Genomic DNA, 13812 nt, shown 5'->3' with positions numbered 1-13812 from the left:
TGGGACCTTTATCTTTTTTGGGTATTAGTACAATATTGGCGTTGAGCATTTATTTTGGTAAAAATCCTGTTTCACATGATTCAAGGAAACTTGTAGTAAAATTGGGGATAGTACTTGAACGTCTGTTATATAGAATGTGAAAGGAATATCATCTGGTCCGGGTGTAGAGACCAATGGTAGGTTATTAATTACATCCTGCACCTCATCCACTGTTATTACTCTTCTCAATCCCTTCCTGCCGTTACTAGTAATTTTAGGGAGATCAATAGTGGCAAAAAAACCTATCCATCTCAGACTCTGAGATCTCCGAAGTGTATAAACCTTTAAACATTTTTACAAATTGCAGCCTAATCTCCAGTGATGCTTTTGTGGTTTGACAGTCTGGACATTTAATTTTTTTCAATATTTTTATTCTGTTTATTGTTTTTAACTAAGTGGGCTAATAATTTAGTGGACTTGGCCCCTTCTACAAATTGTTTCTGTTCCCAGAAAAAACAATTATTCTGCACTTTCTCTTAAGATAGTCTGCAAAGGATGGCTCTGTTCTCATTATGAGTTTTGCATAATGGGAACAGAGCCTTTCTGGCAGTGTGTTCCCAAACAGGGAGACTCCAGCTGTTGTTTAACTACAGCCCCCATGATGGGAGTTGTAGTTTAGCAGCAATTGGAGGATCCCTGTTTAGGAACACACTGCATTATGTGCGCTCTCCCCAGGGGAGAGAACAAAAAAATACTAACCCATTTTTTGTAATAATTGGGGGTTAGCACTAGTTGGTTTGTGGCTAATGTTAAGCTCTGGCTTAGTAATGGATTCTGTCTACAAGACGGCTTCCACTAATAAGCCTGAAAATTCAATTATAAGAAACACAACACATTGAAAAAAAAAGTTTTTGAAAAAAAAAAACACTCCCCCACAGCCCTCATTAACCCTTTTATTGACATAAAAAAACACTGATCATTGTCGCAATCCACCGAATCTGACGTAGTCCTCCGCATTCACGTATCTGAAATGAGAAGAAAAGAAAAAAAAAGGTTATTACATTTTTGTCGCTCTCCCCTGGGGAGTGTGCCCATACTGCTGTGTAACAGGGAGCCTCCAATTGTTGACATCTGCCTACTGTATCCTGTATATACAGTCATCGATATACAGCTGTATATACAGGATAGTTCAGCAGCAAAGTGGGTTAACGCTTTCCTTGCTGGGCTCCTGTATAGTATACATGGGTACACAAACCTGGCGGAGGTAAGTAGTGATGCTCTGCACCCTGTTATATATATATATATATATATATATATATATATATATATGCTATACATCACTCCTCACCTTCTTACACTCTGTGGGCCGGGCGCTCTGCATCTGACCCACAGAGTGGTACCTGAAGGCAGTGAAAAAAAATCGGCATAGGGTAAAAAATGATTTTTTTCCCCACACCAGCAAAAATGCAAGAAAAAACTAAAGAAAAAGTTGTGACAGTTTTTCTGGTGGTGGACAAAAAAAACAATGGAATCCGAGCCTCAAAGCAATAGAGCAAAATCCCTGTGTCCACTTTTCCTGTGAGGTGTAGATCAGGTGTACAAATTGAACTGTGTGTAAATTTAGAACTTTGCACGAAATTTATCATGTGCCTTGCAAAAGTATGGTAAATTTGGTGCAATTGCACCAAATTTTGACCAACCAAAATGATCTAAAAAAAGACGTTTACCTACACCAACATTGATACATGTCCCCCCAAGTGCATATACGTGTTGCGCCGGAATTTGCACAATTGTTTTAGGTGAGTTAACCCTTGGCTCACCTATTTTTTTTTTTTATGCTGAAGGTGTCGCTTTTCTCTTTTGTATTTAAGTTTATATTTAAAGATCCGGCAGTGTACTCTTCCTCCATCCTGCCTACTTAATTCAGTCTTAATTCATTTTCTCTCTGTCTAAAATCTCTTTTTAAGGCAAATTTATTTCCACAACACCCTTCAGACATATGCTTTTAACGTATCCCACACCACCTGGACCTTCACAGTGTATTATATTGCTATCCCAAAATTGTAACAATTGTAACATCCTAGCAAATAATACTAACCAAAAGGGATTAATTCTGGGCAACGCTCTATGTCGCTGTACTCCAGGGTCCAACTTAAAGTTTAGAAACATTAGAGAGTGATCTGACAAGGACCTGGGACACCATTCTTTCACACAAACCAGCTGCAGCATGATTCCCCAGACATAAGTCTATCCTGGCTGCTGTCCCGTGTGAAGCGTTATAGCAAGAATAAACTATGCTGGCTCCATAGAGCCTCCTCTAGACGTCCACCCATCCCATATCCCCTGCGAACAAGGCCAGTGAAGACCTACCTGCTCAGGTGCAGGGGCGGGGGGACTGCCTGTCTTTCAACTCGTCCATTACAGCATTAAAATCCCCATTTATAATTACAATTACCCTAGGGTATTGAGAGGAATATTCGGCCAATATAGAGAGTACTACAAGATAAAAAGGGGGTGTAACAAATGCAATAATTCATTCTTTATCAATAAATTTCCTATACAAAATCACATATCTTCCCCTCTGATCTACCTTAGATTTTAATACAGAATATGGCACATTACGGTGAATGAATACAGAAACTCCTGAGGAATAGTAGGTGTGAGTGGAGTGAAAAATCTGGCTGGCCCAGGATTTATTCATTAATTTACTCGTGTCTGGTGTTAAATATGTTTGTAAGAGGCCCACAATGGTAGGTAAGTGTCGGTTTACCTGGTCAAATATCGCCACTTTCTTCAATATCTTACCCATACCTCTTACATTCCACGTGAAAATGTTGAACAGCATCTAAAAAATAGAAAAGGAGAAGAGAAAGAAAGAGAGAAGAAAAAAAAGAAAAAGAGAAAAAAAGAAAGCACTACCCCCCCCCCCCCACCCCCATGTCCATCCTGTTGTGCAACCCCCCATCTCCATCCTGTTGGGTAAACCCCGCTCCCTCCCAACCTTCCCCCAAATGATCCAGTCAATCACCAGAACTCTAACCTTCACCCCTAATCCTCCCTCTCACCCTGACCAGCCCCAAACTCTTCTGGGATCCCGAGCATACGTATACTTGACCTGCAGGAGCAGACTTCTAGATATACTAACTTCTTCAGCATATTTACCAGGAGGTTTTTTGGGCAAGGGATACTGCTTCAGTGGCTGTAGCCTGTTTTGCCATCTCTGGTATATGAGCCTCAAGACTGTTAACTCTTTCTCTCATTTTCGTCACATCATCTCGCAGGAGAGAGAGGTCGTGGTTATTAAACCTGTTTCGACCTGCAGGTTTTGGGCTCCCATATTGCATTTATGAACCTCCGCCAATATTTCATTTACTACAGATGGTGCCAGGTAATTCCCCCCCTCCTGCTCCTGCTGCTCCTCCACCTCTAAAATGGCAAATCTTGAACCAGTGGTCATTGCTTCCCCACTTACGGCCCTTTGAGCCCTATTTGTCTTAGCTGCAGTCGAAGGGGATTTAAGGAATGTATGGATTTGGCTCATATTAGGTGAGCCACCGAGGTTCCCTTCTCCGCCAGATTTCCTCTGAGCTGCTTTTGGTACCATTTAAAGATTTATAGTAAAGTTCAGTCAATTGCTACTCTCTTCCACCCTCCAGAGTCCCAGGTTAGCCATAAAACAATTGATTGTTACCTGGAATACAACATACAGGATTTAACCCATTTGTCAGGGAGGGCCACATGTAAGCTAGGTCTTAGTGGCAGCGCTCTGGCCATTCATTCTGGTCGTGAGTGCTGCCCCCTCCCTGGTCTCCCTGGCTCCGGCCGTGAGCGCACCCCCTTCTAGTCCTCCTGTTGGTGCTGGGACTTTCTATGCAGGGTGCTCCCGCAATGCGAGCCCCGGGAATCCCCTTACCTTCCTCTGTCCCCGGCCTCTCTGCTCCTCTGCTTCGCTGGCGCACGCATTCCCTATTCTCAGGGCGCGCATGTGCTGGCGCTGCTAAATGTAAAGTTCCAGTATGCCCTTAATTGGTGCCCTGCTTTGCGGACTCTATATTAGTCCAGCACCACCCTAGTGTGGTGTCGGATCTTCATGCCATGTGCCTAAGAGAAAGAATTACCTTGTGTGTGCCAAATAGTGTTCCTGACCCTTCGCTTGTGATCTGACCATGCTCCTTTGCCGCCTGCCTCCTTATTTTATGTCTGTGACCTGACAACGCTACTTTGCTGCCTGCCTTCTGACCCGTGCTTCTGACTTTGCCTTCTTCTGTGCCAAGCATCACCTGGGCAACCTGTGTGGACGGATCGTGGCAGGGGTAGCGACCTGGATGCCGCCTGTTGTTGCAAGTCCATCCTGCTTTGCGGCAGGTTCTGGTGAAATCCAGTGGCACCTTAGACTCCGCTCCCTGGTATGGCTCAGTCATAGTCCACACAGGACAGCGTATCCATCTCTCCTCTACCATTACGGTAAGATCTTTACACCAGTACAGGTTTGTCTGAGGGCCTTTACCTGACAGTTAGCTGTTAAAATATTCACTACTGTGAGGCGAACGTCCCCACAGGCTGTACCACACCGGCCCTCACATCAAAGTCCCACACCCGGATCAGGATATAGTCCCAGCTATAATCAAAGGGGAAAGAACATCCATAGGTAAACAGTCTAACAGTGTCCATCCCTGGTCTAAGTAGAATGTTGTCTGCACAGATCCAGCCATAGCCTTGCACTACCTCAATCACCATACCCCCTCAGTACAATACCTCCAGCACAATCCCCACCAGCACCATGCTTTCATGCTCTCCGTTACCATCCATATGTCCAAGTTACAGTCCCCGGCCCTGAAGGTTCCTGTCCTCGTGCAAGTCTCCTCCTGTTGTCTGCACTGCAGTCAGCTCGTGAGCCAAGTGTGAGGAGAGGCTCACTGAGAAGGTGTCCCGCCATGCCGCCTGCTTCCCTAGAATCAGACCTTCCATCCTGCGCTCCCAGCACCCAAGCACAGGACCGCACCTCGGGGAGGAAAGTCAGTCACGGTTACCAGATCTAGTGATGGTAGAGTAGCCAGAATTCATAGTGCTGAGACCCGTAAACAGTTTCATCCCCCCAGCAGTGATAGTTGATTCCGGGGCCAGAGCTGAGGTGAGGGGGGGGGGGGAGCCCAGAGCAGCGAGGAGAGGCAGAGAGCCGCTGCGTCCTACGTCATGCCGCTGGGCATGCCACATTAACTTTATTTATTTATAATTTCAGATTAATTAAATTTAAAAGAAAACATATTTTAAAATAAATCAATGAAGCAAATTACTCTAATAAATTTATAAAGATAATCTTTTGTATCTTCTGATCAAGCCTTCCATTCCAAAATGCATTGGAGGTGATTCCTCGTGTCTGTCTGTCCTAGTCACACTATACTGAATTTATTTTCATTCCACATGAAGCCCGTAGCAAAATGAATGTCGCAGTAATTGTAACATGTTTAATGCTGTGCAGAGGAACATTTTCTGTATCCTCTGCATGTCGATAAGAGCTGAATACTAAGTCACATCTGTACATTTTGCAGATATTTATTCTTAAACAATTGTTTGCATGGTTTCCATATCTATCCACATCAATAGTGAAGGTGTCACCCCTTATCTGATCAAGCACCAGGTGGGCCCAATTAACAAAGGAAAGGTCAAAAAGGACCAGCTGTAAACCTTTGCAGTGATAGATTCGGTAGAAGATGGCTTGCATTTGTTGCATTTCCTTCTGTTATGTATGGAAATAATAGATGCAGTGACAGATCAGATATTTATGTTCTTCCAACTGAATCAACCACAAAAAGCTGTTAAAACAATTGCACAGATGAATTCCTACAGACCTGGACTTTTTTTTTTTTTACCTCCTACACAGCATAGCTGGTATATATTTTCTTTAAATTATAGATTTGAATTAACATACACACACTCATTAACATAAGACAATACTTTTTGTTTCCTCAAACAAACTAAACAAATATGAATTTTAATGATATGGAATGTTTACTGCACATTCTATAAAAAGTAGTCACTCATTTTACAGTGTAACAACAGTGAATCCATGTAAATGTAGTAAAGCTTTATGTACGTATTTATGTATTGAAATACATTGTCAATAAGCTTGAAGGTAGAATTCTTGGTGCACCAAAAAAAAAATAAATAAAGTAAATTGGGTTTTGTCATCACATATAACCCCTTTAATATGAGGGAGAGCCATGACCTGAACTGGTAATTTGTCCTACTGGTGAGATTGGGATGTCTACTATGAGGGGATACATGATGCATTTTTTTTTCCTAACTGGCCAGCATCACTGTCCAAAAATACTCACCCAACTCAATCTTAGGGTCCTCTTCCACTGTCCTGGGTTCTGATATTGCCCAGTGTTAGGACAAGTGGCAGTGGGCGCAGTGTCCTGATGCTGAGGTCCCGTGGGACTCACAGGACTGTACATCCTGGTGTGCCAAGTACAGGCAGCCAAGTAGTGCAGGCAAACCATCTGTCCTCTAAGGGTTAAGATATACAAGGCCATTTTGTCACATCCAAAGATGCATTAAAGCGCAACTGTCATGAAATCTGGGTGCAATAACCTGCACACAGCCTTTGTACTGTGTGCAGGTGGTGGGTATAGAAATGTTTTTACCTAATATTTGCAGGCTTTCATGACCCCAAAAATGCTTTTTATCAAAGTCACTGATGGTCAGATAGGGTGTGGCATGAGGTATGCGATGCCCCGCCGCCACCACACCCACCCCCTGTATGTCAGTGCTGGGACCGCTGTGTGATTGACACACATCTCCCAGCGCCTGCACCCTTCAGCTAATCTAACGTGCGCACCGCTGCGTGTCATTCAGCAAGCACTCGCTCCCCCAGCGAGCATTCGCTCCCGCCGCCGTTTTCCTCCGCAGTGCTAGCTGGATGACACGCAGCGGCGCGCACATTAGATTAGCTGAAGGGCTCATTCACTGGGACCTGTGTGTCCATCACACAGCGGTCCTAGCGCTGACGTACAGGGGGAGGGCGTGGCGGCGGCAGGGCATTGCGTACCTCGCGCCACGCCTATCCAACCGTCAGTGGCTTTGATAAAAAGGATTTTTGAGGTCATGAAAGCCTGCAAATATTAGGTAAAAACATTGCTATACCCACCACCTGCACACAGTACAAAGGCTGCTTTCATGACAGTTGCGCTTTAATCCCTTAACGACCATGGACGTGTATACACGTCCAATGGCCGTTACCAAGGTATGACGCGGGCTCCCGACTCGAGCCCGCGTCATACCGACCGGCCCCCAGCTGATTCTTGCAGCTGGGGGCCGGCGTTAATAGCCGACATGCGGCGATCGCCGCAGCCAGCTATTAACCCTTTAGATCGCCGCTGTCAAAGCTGACAGCGGCGTCTAAAGGTGCCTGTATCCAGTCCCTGGTGGTCCAGTGGGGTGGATCGCTCCCCCGCAGCGCGATCGCGGGGGAGCGATCCACTATTGAGGTAGCCTGAGGGCTTACCTCTCCTCCTGTGTCGGCTCCGGCTCTGTGAATGATACAGCCTGGCAGGACCAGGCTTTATCAATCGAGCGCAGAGCACACAGATGAATGGGATTGTATGTAATCCCATTCATCTGTATGAGGAATCAAATGATTCCTTCTAAAAGTCTCCTAAGGGGACTAAAAGTGTAAAAGAAAAAAAGGTAAAAAAAAGTTTAACAGACACACACATTAATCCCTTGCTTATTAAAAGTTCACCCCCTTTTTCCCAAATTCCATATAAATAATATATAAACATAATAAAAATAAACATATGTGGTATTGCCGCGTGCGTAAATGTCCTAACTATAAAAATGTATCATTAATTAAACCGTACGGTCAATGGCGTATGCGCAAAAAAATTCAAAAGTCCAAAATAGCGTATTTTTGGTAACTTTTTATATCATGAAAAAGTGAATAAAAAGCGATCAAAAAGTCCGATCAATACAAAAATGGTACCAATAAAAACTTCAGATCACGTCGCAAAAAAATGAGCCCTCATACTGCCCCATATGCGGAAAAATAAAAAAGTTATAGGGGTCAGAAAATGACAATTTTAAACGTATACATTTTCCTGCATGTAGTTATGATTTTTACCAGAAGTACGACAAAATCAAACCTATATAAGTAGGGTATCATTTTAACCGTATGGACTTACAGAATAAAGAGAAGGTGTAATTTTTACCAAAAGAAACGGAAGCCCCAAAAAGTTTCAAAATGACATTTTTTCTTCAATTTTGTCGCACAATGATTTTTTTTCCGTTTTGCCGTAGATTTTTGGGTTAAATGACTGATCCTACTGCAAAGAAGAATTGGTGGTGCAAAAAATAAGCCCTCATATGGATTTTTAGGTGCAAAATTGAAAGGGTTATGATTTTTAAAAGGTGAGGAGGAAAAAATGAAAGTGCAAAACCGGAAAAACACGTGGTCCTTAAGGGGTTAAGTCAAAACATCAGGCAACTTAAAGAAATGTAAAGAGCTGTCTTATGACACAACAACACAACGACGCAACAACATGTAGCCATGAATTGGGTTTAAAGGGGTACTCCGGTGGAATACTTTTTTTTTATCAACTGATGCCAGAAAGTTAAATAGATTTGTATATTACTTCTATTCAAAAATCTTAATCCTTCCAGTACTTATTAGCTGCTGAATACTACAGAGGAAATTATTTTCTTTTTGTAACACAGAGCTCTCTGCTGACATCACGACAACAGTGTTCTCTGCTGACACCTCTGTCCATTTTAAGAACTGTCCAGAGTAGGAGAAAATCCCCATAGAAAACATGGGGACTGATCTGGACAGTTCCTAAAATGGACATAGATGACAGCAGAGAGAACTGTGGTCATGATGTCAGCAGAGAGCACTGTGCTCCATGTTCAAAAAATAAACAAATTTACTCTGTAGTATTCAGCAGCTAATAAGTACTGGAAGGATTAAGATTTTTTAATTGAAGTAACTTACAAATCTGTTTAACTTTCTGGCACTAGTTGATTAAAAAACATAAGTTTTACACTGGAGTATCCCTTTAAACTAAGATCAGGAGTACCGTGAAAAGGGACGATAGAGAAACAAAAATAAGCATAAGAAAATTCTCTGCAGAGTTCTTATGAATATGGCAAGTAAAACATTGAATCTTAATGATACCTAAATCTCTTACGTAGCATCAGAAGTAGAGATAAAGCAAGGTGACCTTAATATAGACTAAAAAATAGTCAGATTATGGGTATGGTAATATATACTAAAAAAAGGATCTATATACATATGCACACCACGTCATCCAATTATTTTTTAAAAGCAGACAGCACAATAGAAAATTCCACTGAATAATTGCACAAGTGAAAGGCAAAGTAGGAATTTAAGCAATCTTCCATTTTTTGCAATACAACTTCTGGTGACCATTAGGACATACACCAGTATTGTAAGATTCCAAGCCTCAATTTAGTGAAAACGAAAAAAATTGTCTCTTGTAAAGAATGTATTTGACACCAGAGCAGTGAAAGCACCATAAATTCCCACCACATTTGTATTAAAGGTGGATGACAAACCTGGGTAACTCTTGAACAGATGATGGAGTTAAATATTATCAGCAAGTTAGCTTTAAAGTAGACCAGGTAACCAATGCATGATTTTAAAAATGCATTGAAACATTGCCAACCACTGTCACTCCATAAAAGACATACAGAATTATTTCAGATATAAACAAGAAATCAACTGGTTAAGACAGCAATGAGTTATATGCTGGAAAGGCCCCTTAAAGGGGTACTCCGCCCAAGACATCTTATCCACTATCCAAAGGGATCCCCATGATCTCTGCAGCGTCACCCTGCCGTCATCACTAAAGAGCAAACTGGCTCTGTGTGTGATGACGGGGCAATGCAGGGGACTGAGAATGGTGATGTCACGGCTCTGCCCCTGTGGATGCCGGGCGTATCCATATGCCCCCGTTTTAGAGTCCTTAAGGACTGAGGGCGTATGGGTACACCAGTGGGAATTTCGGTCCCCGCCGCTATCCGGTCGGGGACCGGACCGGTATGATTGCTGATATCTATCAGCAGCCATCCCGTACATATGCCCAAGGGCGTCCAGAGACCCCCAATGTCGGCGATCGGTGCAAATCGCCGCTCACTGCATACCGGCGATCTGTGGCGATTCCGGGTCAATCGGGTCTCCGGTGACCCGTAAAATAAGGGACATCGGGGGTGTCCAAATCAACCCCCGATCCCCCTGAAGGGATAGGAGTGAGGTGGCAAGGGTGCCACCCCTCCTATCCCTGCTATTGGTCATTCAGAATTGATGACCAAGAGCATATCGGGGGCGGGGGGGTTAATGTTCGGTTCCCCCGCTCTGCCCACCCACTGTAGTCCGGACAGAGTGGGGGAACCGACGGTGACCGGCGCCAAATGGCCACTTACCATTGGCGGCGGCAGTGGGTGATGATCGGCGGCGGCAGTCGGCAGGCAGCGTGACGTGCTGTAGACTACGAAAGCCAGTGAGTTGTCTAGCAACATCTGGAGGGCTACAGATTGAGACCACTATACAGTGATCTCTAAACTGTAGCCCTCCAGATGTTGCAAAACTACAACTCCCAGCATGCCCAGACAGCTGTTTGCTGTTAGGGCATGCTAGGATTTGTAGTTTTTCAACAGCTGGAGGGCTACAGTTTGGAGATCACTGTGCACTGATCTCTAAACTGTGGACCTCTAGATCTTGCAAAACTACAACTCCGAGCATGCCCAAACAGCAGTTTGGAGATCACTGTGCAGTGGCTTCTAAACCATGGTCCTCTAAATCTTGCAAAACTACAACTCCCAGCATGCACAAACAGCAAAGGCTGTCTTGCCATGCTGGGAGTTGTAGTTGCGTACCTCCAGCTGTTGTATAACTACTTCTCCCAGCATGCCCTTCGGCGATGAGTACATGCTGGGAGTTTTAGTTTTGCAACAGCTGGAGGCACACTGGTTGGTAAATACTGAGTTAGGTAACATAACCCAACTGATGTTTTTCAAACCAGTGTGCCTCCAGCTGTTGCAAAAGTACAACTCCCAGCAGGCACAGTCTGTCAGTGCATGCTGGGAGTTGTAGTTTTGCAACAGCTGGAGTTTTGCCCCCCCCCCCCCCATGTGAATGTACAGGGTACAGCTCAAACTCCTAGCGGGAAACTCCCCGTAAACCCGCCCGTGTGAATGTACCCTCAAAACACTACACTAACACATAAAAAATGGTAAAACACTACATATACAGCCCCTTACACTGTTCCCCCCAATAAAAATGAAAAACGCATTGTATGGCAGTGTTTCCAAAATGGAACCTCCAGCTGTTGCAAAACAACAACTCCCAGCATTTACGGACAGCCACTGACTGTCCAGCCATGCTGGGACTTTAGCAACAGCTTGAGGCACTCTGTTTGGGAATCACTGGCGTAGAATACCCTTATGTCCACCCCTATGCAATCCATAATTTACTCCTCAAATGCGCATGGATCTCTCTCACTTCAGAGCCCTGTCGTATTTCAAGGAAATAGTTTAGGGCCACATATGGGGTATTTCCGTACTCAGGAGGATTTGCATTACAAATTTTTGGGGGCTTTTTCTCCTTATGAAAAGGAAAAGTTGGGGTCTACACCAGTCTGTTAGTGTAAAAAAATAAAAAAAATTTACACTAACATGCTGGTGTTGCCCCATACTTTTTTATTTTCACAAGAGGTAAAAGGGAAAAAAGACCCCCAAATTTGTAATGCAATTTTTCCTGGGTACGGAAATACCCCATATGTGGGCGTAAAATGCTCTGCGAACGCACAACAAGTCTCAGGAGTGAGAGAGCACTATATACATTTGAGGCCTAAATTGGTGATTTGCACAGGGGTGGCTGATTTTACAGCGGTTCTGACATAAACGCAAAAAAATAAACACCCACATGTGACCCCAATTTGGAAACTAAACCCCTCACGGAACGTGACAAGGGGTATAGTGCACCTTCATTGACACATTTTTGATGGGAATATGAAAAAAAAATTTAACAGCTGGTGTTACTCTAAATTTTTCATTTTCACAAGAGAAAATAGGGGAAAAAAAGCCTCCCAAAAATTTGTAACCCCATTTCTTCTGAGTAAGAACATATTCCATGTGTGGATGTAAAGTGCTCTGCGGGCGCACTACAATGCTCAGAAGAGAAGGAGCGCCATTGGGCTTTTGGATAGAAAATTTGTGTTCACAAAGCCCCCATAATGCCATAGTCCCATAGTGCCAGAATAATGGACCCCCCACATGTGACCCCCATTTTGGAAACTACACCCTTCACAGAATGTAATAAGGGGTGCAGTGAGCATTTGTGCCCCACAGGTGTCTGACAGATTTATGGAACAGTGGTCTGTGAAAATAAAAAAATAATTTTTTCATTTGTACAGCCCACTGTTTCAAAGATCTGTCAAATGCCAGTGGGGCATAAATGCTTACTGCACCCCTTATTAAATTCTGTGAGGGGTGTAGTTTCAAAAATGGGGTCACTTGTGGGGGAGGGGTCCACTGTTCTGGCACCGGGGGGGGGGGGAGGCTTTGTAAATGCTCATCACCCCCGACTTCCATTCTAAACAAATTCTCTCTCCAAAAGCCAAATGGCGCTCCTTCTCTTCTGAGCATTGTAGTGTGGCAGCAGAGCACTTGACGTCCATACGTGGGGTATTTCTATACTCAGAAGAGATGGGGTTACAAATGTTGTTGCGCTGTTTCACCTATTGCATCTGAATTTAACGAAAAGTCGTAAAAAAACACCTGTGGGGTGTAAAGGCACACTGGACCCCTTGCTACATTCCTTGAGGTGTGTAGTTTCAAAAAAGTATGCCATGTTTTTTTTTTTTTTTTTGCTGTTCTGGCACCATAGGGGCTTCCTAAATGTGACATGCCCTCCAAAAACCATTTCAGCAAAACTCACTCTCCAAAATCCCATTGTCACTGCTTCCCTTCTGAGCCTTGTAGTGCACCCACAGAGCACTTGACATCCACATATAAGGTATTTCCTTACTCAAGAGAAATTGGGTTATACATTTTGGTGGGCTTTTTCTCCTTTTACCCCTTGTAAAATTTCAAAAACTAGGCCTACAAGAAAATGCGAGTGTAAAAAATTAAGATTTTGAATTTTCTCCTTTAACTTGCTGCTATTCCTGTGAACTACCTAAAGGGTTAACACACTTACTGAATGTCATTTTGAATACTATGGGGGTGCAGTTTTTATAATGGGGTCCTTTATTGAGTATTCCTAATATGAAATACCCTCAAATCGACTTCAAAACTGAACTGGTCCCTGAAAAATTCTGATTTTGAAAATTTTATGAAAATTTTTTAAATTGCTGCTGAACTTTGAAGCCCTCTGATGTCTTCCAAAAGTAAAAACAAGTCAACTTTATGATGCAAACATAAACTAGACATATTGTATATGTGAATCAATATATAATTTATTTGGTATGTCCATTTACCTTATAAGCAGAGAGTTTCAAAGTAAAAAAAAAAATGCCAAATTTTCAAATTTGTCATAAAATTTGGGGATTTTTCACCAAGAAAGTATGCATGTAATGCCAAAAATTTACCACTATGTTAGAGCAGAATATGTCACGAATTAGAATGAAAAGTAAAAGCATTCCAGAGTTAATAATGCTTAAAGTGGCAGTGGTCAGATTTGTAAAAAACGCTCTGGTCCTTAAGGTGAAAATGGGCTTAGTCCTTAAGGGGTTAAGTGTTAATATTTCTGACATTCTTTTTCTCAGCGACGAGCTTCTGAGATTGTTTTGTCTTGACATATTGTGCCTTATATTA

This window comes from Hyla sarda, chromosome 9 (genome assembly GCF_029499605.1).
Source record: "Hyla sarda isolate aHylSar1 chromosome 9, aHylSar1.hap1, whole genome shotgun sequence".
Lineage (NCBI taxonomy): Eukaryota > Metazoa > Chordata > Amphibia > Anura > Hylidae > Hyla > Hyla sarda.
This window is presented reverse-complemented; position numbering follows the sequence as displayed.